The following is an 8,480-nucleotide window of genomic DNA, read 5'->3' as shown; positions in this document are numbered from 1 at the left end:
CACAGCTCGGGGGAATTTAATCCTGATTTGTTTTTTTTTTTTTGTTTTTCCAACCCTGGTGTAGGTTTTGCATTATTTTACCACTCTTCAGTTTGTCACATATTTTTAGTAGGGGAATAAATAGAAATTGAGACAAAGTGATCCATGTTGGCAAACACGAAACTCCTTTATTATCGACTATTGAATTTGACCCCTAGTCTTGGTATAAATGCTGTCACTATTGATTAACAGTCAGTTTAATGTGCAGACCGAACTGTGGGTGTGATTCTCGTACTTGCAGAAAAGTGTATGATTGAATTGGTTGTATGTTTCAACAAAAATAAGACACACGCGACTACTTTTAAACTCTGTTTCCATGGTAACCAAATACTTCCGTGGGTTTCTACGCTCTTTACCTAATCCCTTTCGTGATAAGATAGTCATCACCTCAACAGGACATTTGTCAATCGAAATTATATCTCTGTTTTTTATTTGTAAAGTAATTACTGTATGTTGCAGTCATTTGCCAAAGAGATAAATGTCTACAAAAAAAAAAATAACTATCTGATGAGCATGCCTTTTAGATGGCCTTGTGAAACAAATAATCATATTAATTTTTCACATGGTACAAAAAAAGGACATTATTTTGTGTCATGGGTATTGAATCTTTAAAGGAAAAATTAATTATTTTATTTTCCCGTGCAAAAGTTTATTGAAAAGACAACCTCTTTAAAAGCTTCGTACATCATCTTCATTGCTCCAGATAAAGCCTCACAGAGCAGTGCATTGTGGGCCTCTCTGGTTCTGAAGGGAATGAAGGAATGTAAAAGTTCTGGAATATTCCCAGCTGATGCCGAACCCTAACACAGTTATTACCTTGCATGAAAACAATTACATTAGCTGACAACCGTGACACTATAGTCACGACAGGACTCTTGTGACGCAAATCCCCCAATTTTTCCACCCTTAGCCCTCCATTTAATTATCACAAGATAAGCTATTTATACGAGTTAACTGTCTAATTGCCATGGTCATTGGACATGAGAAAATGTTGCCACGTGTGCTGTCTCTGCACAATGAAAGGGTTAACAGAGTCCGTATTTTGTGTGCGTTTCCACTGAGTTAGTTTTAGTTTCAGTACTTGTGTGTACACAAATGTAAGTAACGCTAAGTTATTGGAGGTTATGATACTCATGAATTGTTTAGGTCCTGGGGTTGTAGATCACAATTCTTGCTTGGGCCGTGCTTAAAGTGACGTGTTTTACCATTTGTGTTGTAAGTAAAACTACTTGTGCACCCCCCCCCTATCTCCCCCATACCCTTTGGTTTTATTATTTCTGTACCCATCTAACCCCCCATCCCAAACCCCCCCTTTTTTTTGTACCCCAAAAATGGGAGCAAAATAAAAATGAATGTTAAAAAAAAAAAAGCTTAATTCTAATGATCTTTCTGAGCCATCAAAAGATGGCGGTCTTTGAGATGAGCGTCAATCTGCTTATGCAAAGGCAGCAGTGTATGTAAATTACTCTGCAATATCCCGCGACTATTTTTCTTGGGGAACAGCACAGAATCATCTATTCCTACTTTTTTTAACCTGAGAAGAGGATGGGTTTGTGCAGAAGCAGTCACCGGCCTGAGAATCAAACATTAACATGGAGGTCCATCGGCACAGGCTTAATTTAAGCCGCTCATTGTGAGAGAGGCCTGGTACACATTGTAGAGTGTTGGCACTCGTTGGGTTAAAGCTATGTGGTTTTTTTTTTCCTATTAAAAATCTCAAGGATCTGACTGGCTCATTGGCAAGAAACTTGTTGCCAAGCATTTTGAATTCTTTAATCCACCCTCCCTCTCGCAAATGGCAGTTATTCCCAAAATAGTTTTAGGTTTGTCTGAGCTGGGGCGTGATCATTCTGAGCGTACATTCAAGAGGAAATACGTAACAGAAATATTTACCACTTCTGCTCCTGGCATTATTAGGAACTTTATGTGGTCCCGCAGTGTCAAAAATTCTGGTACCAAAGGCGTTAGTTATTTCCAGTACCAGGAGTTTGTGGGGGTATGACTGGGGGCCCCACTCTGGGAATCTCCCTGGTTGGGGGACTGCTATTTTAACTGTTCGGTTATTCGTGTATTGTGCATTGCAAAATGGTGTCAGAGTATGTATACTTTAAAGCAGGCTGCACTGCAGAAAAAGTGTTTCTTTTGTAATATCGTTTGTTTTTCTTTTTAATATGTTGACATTATAAGCATGAAAAAAAGTAGAACAGGGGCTGGCACAATGCCTCTTTGGTGCTGATGTGTACGGTACAAGTTGCAGGTCCCGTAGATGGACAACAATGTCATTTCACATGACTTTCTGCTCTCCTAGATCAGATTTTTAGGATATCCCAGCTTCAGTACAGGCGGCTCAATCAGAGGCTGGGAAGCTGAAGCTGGGATATGCTGAAAACCTGACCTGTTGGGGGGATTTGAGAACTGGAGCTGACCACTCCTGTCCTAGAGGACAGAAAGACACAATGTTTCCTAGCAGCTTAAACTCCTCTAAGGCTGCGTCCATAGAAGGACAGGCCGTGCTGAGCCGTGCGGACGTGCTGCGCTGAGCCCCTGCATCCTCAATGAGGATGCCTTTAGAGGGGGCTCACGCGAGCGTCCGCAGGCGTGCTGAGGAGTTGAATTTTTCAGCCGACAGCCAAGCTGTTTTTAAGAGCGCTGTCGGCTGAAAACATCCAATCAGCACGAAGCAGCGTCAGCGTCACGGCGTCGTGACGTTGACGTCAGTGCGTCGCGGGCGATTGGCCCAGCGACGTCACTGCCCCGCTTTCCTCAGTCTCCCCCCGCCTCCCGATCGCGCCCGCTGGCTCGCCTGCATGTGCATGAAATCGCACAGATTTAAGCAGGCGAGCCTCAGCGTCAGCGTGCCTCAGCACTGCTACCCCCTCTATGGACGTGGCCTAAGGCCGCGTCCATGCTGAGCGCACCCATTGAGGTCTATGGGAATGTCCGCAGTGCACGCGAGCATCGGCGCAGCTGGCTTTTCGCGAGACAAAGTTTTTTTTATTTTGTCTTTGTCTTGCAACGACTGGGACACACGAGCGGTTCGCCCAATGATGGTGAACCAGCTCCGTGACGTCATCGGTCACGCCTCCGACACGCCTCCCCGTCACGAGGATCTATAGTCCACAGATTGTTGGGTTGACAGGCGTGTGTGAGGCCTTGCGCTCTGTCGCGCATGCGCCTCTACCTTTTGACTCGGCCTAAAGAAATTTAGTCTTACATTAAAATGTTTTATTAAAATCGAAACAACATTTTTAAACACTCTTCTGTTGTGAATGAGTCTGATCCCTGTCACAAGCAGAGCCATAAATGACATCCCAGGAGGTGACAGTAGGGCGGCAGAGAGATGCAGAATACTGAACGTGGCAGCACACACAGGGAAACCACGCCGGGTAATTTAGCCGGAGTATTCTATTGACATTTAGGCCTTTCGTCTACGTTGTGTATTGCACAAAGCTGGACAGGGAGTTCTAATAATTTGAGATAACATACACTGATCTATATCCATATGTTACAAGTATATTGTTAACACACCTGTCATATTAAACTGTGTAATTTAGTTCTCAGGTGGTCAGACACTAGTGCTAGTCAGTGCATTAGTTACACCTACACAGCTGTTTTTCTATACAAGTAGGACAACATTTGTATGAAAACTTGAAATGATCAGAACAAAGGCAAGGGATAATCTTAGCACACAGGCGCCATGTTACAGCAGTTATGGTTTTTACAGATACAAACTGTGACGTCCATTAACTGCATTGCCATGTGAATGGTGAAAAGGGTAGTCCATGGTCTAACCCAGGGGTGGCTACCAACAGGCCAGGTTTAAGGATATCCCTGCTTCAGCATTGGTGGCTCAATCAATGGTACATGCATTATGACTGAGCCACCTGTGCTGAAGCAGGGATATCCTTTAAACTTGGCCTGCTGGTGGCCATTGAGGATTGGAGTTGGCCACCCCTGCACTAACCAGAACATGATTGGTTTCTCCATGTCAAAACCGACCCAAAAATATAAACAAAAAAAATTTGAATGCTTGTTTGAAAGTCGTCAGAAAAAGTTTTCCAGCATGGAAATGCATTGCTGCTTGTAGATGGTGAATCTTAACCTTTTTTTGTTTAAAGTCACCCCCAGCTAATATTTGAAAAATATGTGGCCCCTTTGTTCAGTGTAAGTTTTTTATATTTTTTTTCATATTCTCGGTATGTGCTTACATGTTTAAACACTTAGGAGTTGTATACCTTGTCATCCTTCTAATTTCTCTCTGATTCAATAACGTCTTGTGACACGCTTGACCCAGGGTCGTGATATCATAGGGCATGAGTGGCCAACTCCAGTTCTCAAGGACCACCAACGGGTCAGGTTTTTAGATATCTCTGCTTCAGCAGACGACTGAGCCACTGATTGAGCCACTTACGCTGAAGCAGGGATATCCTTAAATCCTGACCTGTTGGTGGCCCTTGAGGACTGGAGTTGGCCACTCCTGCCCTAGGAGATTGGTGGGCTTCACCTGTAGCCCCCAGCTGCTGCCCACACCGGCAAGCCTGTCTCTCCAGTGCAGAGTGAGGAGGGATGTTGCTCCCTTGGATTGTAGCTTCTACCCGCTCCCTCGGCTGCTTAATGAGTGTGCTGATGGATACTGTCCTGCCCACTTCTCCGTGCTAATCACCAGTTCCCAATGTAAGGAAGGAGCAGGACCGTATTCTTCAGTGCACCGGCAATAAGCCGCTGACTGGAGGGAGCAGGAAGAAACACCTACCTGCACGGGCAACGTGTGGCCCTTTAGGCTGCACTTCTAGTGACGGCGACAGCGATGCGACGTCGCGGCAAAGCAAATGTATTGCCGCCGTCGCGTGCGCTTATAGTACAGCAGGATCACTTATCCTCTGAGGTTACCCTACAGTATGTAGCAAGCTAAAAAAAAAAAGCAATTTAGCAGTGATTGTCTGCCGTAGTCAGGTGTAATCACCCTCAACGTAAAACAAGTACTTACCTGTGTTTTATGTTTATTTATTTGATTAATGAATTAATTGGCCACAGTACATACTGACATTTTCCAAATATCTGCAACTGACCGCAATGCATTTAGGACCAATCAAATAAAATGTCATGAAGATTTAAGGATTCAGAGTCTTATCAAAAGACATTAGATAAAGATTGTAAGAACTGTTAAAAACATTTGTTTACTATGGCAACTTTAAAAATATTTATAGTTGACAGCATAATTTTTAAATGTGGCAGTTGACTAGATTGAACCTATTAACATGCCAATGCCATTAGTTCATTGTAATACTAGGCGGGAGTGCCCTTTTAAATGTGAATTGTTTGCACAGCTAGTACTGTGAGTATAATTTATAGGCACAGTGATTCTCTGTCATAAAGACTTTGCAATCTAACATTTGTTGTGTCAAGCATAGGGTGATAAATTGACTTATTTATATAAAATATAAATATACAGTACTTCCTGACGGAGGCAGCACTGCTCTCATACAGTTCTGCTGTATAGAGCAATATTGAGTATTACTGGGCACTTCAGCTGTGCATTGCTTCTCCTGCATGGAGTAGAAACCAAAATGTGTTAGAAGCCCCCCCCCCCCCCCCCCCCCGGATAATGTGTTAGAGGTGTCCCCTGATAATGTGCTCATTACCGTCTCCTAGTGCTCGGTATCACTCTCTAAATAAAGCATGATAACCAGAAATGTTAGAAATAGCTTATTGTCTGTTATTGAGGATAAAAAGTCAGTATATGTGAATACCACAAAAATCAACTGTTACTTTTAATACAGCGTAAATATTTGTTTGGTTTCTAAAGTACTTTGCGACCTTCTCCAAATGATTTGTGCGATTTGTCACTAAAGTTTTGAAGGCACATCGCCAAAACGTTTTAGGTATACTGTATATGCTGCAGTAAAAGTCTTTTAGACACAGATACACAGTACAGGCATACCCCGCATTAACGTACGCAATGGGACCGGAGCATGTATGTAAAGCGAAAATGTACTTAAAGTGAAGCACTACCTTTTCCCACTTATCGATGCATGTACTGTACTGCAATCGTTATATACGTGCATAACTGATGTAAATAACGCATGTGTAACAGGCTCTATAGTCTTCCTGCTTGCACACAGCTTCGGTACAGGTAGGGAGACAGTATTGCTGTTCAGGACATGATGACAGGCGCATGCGTGAGCTGCCGTTTGCCTATTGGGCGATATGTACTTACTCGCGAGTGTACTTAAAGTGAGTGTACTTAAAGCGGGGTATGCCTGTATGTATTAGGAAATTTCATGTAGACCTAAAATATGTTGATGTTTACATTTGTGTCCTTGATATTCATCTGAGGTGGGAAGGAAGTAGTAGAAACGTCATCATTCTTGTTTTATTTTGATCTGTATAATCAGAACATGGTAAAAGGTATCCGATTTTGCACTGACTGACCAATGTCCCTAGTTTTTTTCCCTCTCATTTGCTTTAGTTACAATCAGAGATGAGTATGTGTGAAGGGCCCCTCTGTTGGGTATTAATGTCTTTTTAGTACTGCACAATTCCGCATCATGCTTAACCTCTACACAGTCCTTGGGAAAGGAGATATGGTGTAACACGAACAAAGGAATTCCTGATTAAAAGACAGTTGTTCCTTTTTGTTTATTACCTTGTTATAGGCCTTACTACTTTATCACCTGCGTAACCCTGAAACAGTATAAAACGGATACAATAACTCCATTTGGCATTGCTCTGCAGTAAAATGCTGTGCTGCATATATTTACAACAGGCTACACGAAGGCAACGCCAGTCCTCAAGAGCCATCAACAGGTCAGGTTTTAAGGATATCCCTGCTCCAGCGCAGGTGGCTCAGTCAAAAACTGAGCCACTGATTGAGCCACCTGTGCTGAAGAAGGGATTTCCGGATACCTGACCTGTTGGTGGCCCTTGAGGACTGGCGTTGCCCTGGTATAGACTGTTGTAAATATGTGCAGTACAGCATTTTAATGCAGAGCAATGCCAAATGGAGTTATTGTATCTGTATCAGGACTGGAGTTGCCCATCCGTGGTATGCACAGTAGTCCTGTCTTTAAGAGCTAACAATATCATTGTTAATAGCGAAGGCACATGGGCCGAACTTTACAAAGCAGTCTTCTACCATAAGACCTTCCTTCGCTGGGAGACTTCCTAAAGCCTATTCACTTCAGTAAGTAAGGTGTTTTATAGCACTGGGAAGTGCCTTGTGGCAGAAAACTGTTTAGTAAATATGACACACCGCGATAATGCGATGCTATTTTCTTGCCAAAAGCTGAATAACAGCCTAAACATCGCTAAAAAAATTTTTTGGCTGTCAGTGTTTTAATAAAATAGAATTTGGTCAAATCCAAAGTGCCCGCTCCTCTTCCAAAGGGTTGCAGGTATTCACATATGTGGCAGGACTGCTGTGCAGAATTGGAAGCACCAGTAGAAGAATCACAAAGTGTATAATCTTTCTAATTAGTTGTGCACCAAGGAATTACATTGTTTGGAACATGGTGATTACCCGGAGGAAGCATTTGTTTAGAAAATTATGTCCTGACACTGAATTTGGGCTCCAAGTGCCACATACTCAGCAATTGTTGGAGATTTCTATGTGAAATACACATTGGTATAGTGTTATCAGTGGCAGCACTGTGATCATTGGTACTGCCCAGGCCATGGAAATAAAGTCAAAACATCTGTGCACACTTTGGAGTGTGTTATTCCGTGGTATTTATTGTCGTACTGTCTCTTGACCTACATTGGAAAATCAATTAAGTATATTTTAGATTGTTGTACAAACCTAAAAACGGTACTCGGCTGTTACACGGCTAAGTGCTTTCACTTTAATAAAATTACATTATTTGTTATTAGTAAGTAGGACTGTACATGAAAGAGGCAATCCAAGCAGCTTAAAAAAAAAAAAAAAAAAAATTGTTTTACTATATTCAGCATTTGATTACCTCTATTGAAAACTAATTACCTAACTGTCGATCGATTTAGTTCTCCCGTGATGATCAGCAAAATCCTGCCTCCCAGGGTTCACTAAATGGCTGCCTTTCAGTTTCAATTTATCCTTCAATCAGTTTAACTCAGCAGCTACAATTTATTCTTATATCACTAAAGTAACATTATCTATTGTTACTTTTTGCAGCTCACACTGCTGGGAATATTGGCAACAAATCATCCCAAACAGGAACGTGTTACAAAGATCTTGCACTGCTGGGGAGGTGGGCTAACACCTGCTATAGAAAGCAAAAGATGCACCGTATATTAAAACTCATTAAAAAGCATTAAAAGTGGAATTTTAAAACAAAAAAGGTAGTAAGTATTATCTAATACTACAGAAGTTATTATCATTATTATTATTTTTTTTAAAGCACATGTAGAATGTTGCTTGGATTGCTCAGATGCCAAACAAGGATTGTTTTCCTTATATCAACAGG

General features: G+C 42.0%; 1 protein-coding gene across 1 annotated transcript in view; it reads left to right on the top strand.

Moving 5' to 3' along the window:
- AKAP10 (A-kinase anchoring protein 10) overlaps positions 1 to 8,480 on the top strand; it is a 37,795-nt gene that overhangs the window by 4,492 nt on the left and 24,823 nt on the right. The gene's annotated exons all lie outside the window — the stretch shown is intronic.

Source organism: Ascaphus truei, chromosome 3, assembly GCF_040206685.1.
Source record: "Ascaphus truei isolate aAscTru1 chromosome 3, aAscTru1.hap1, whole genome shotgun sequence".
Taxonomy (NCBI): domain Eukaryota; kingdom Metazoa; phylum Chordata; class Amphibia; order Anura; family Ascaphidae; genus Ascaphus; species Ascaphus truei.
Note: the sequence above shows the minus strand (reverse complement) of the source record. Positions and strands in the feature narration are given on the sequence as shown.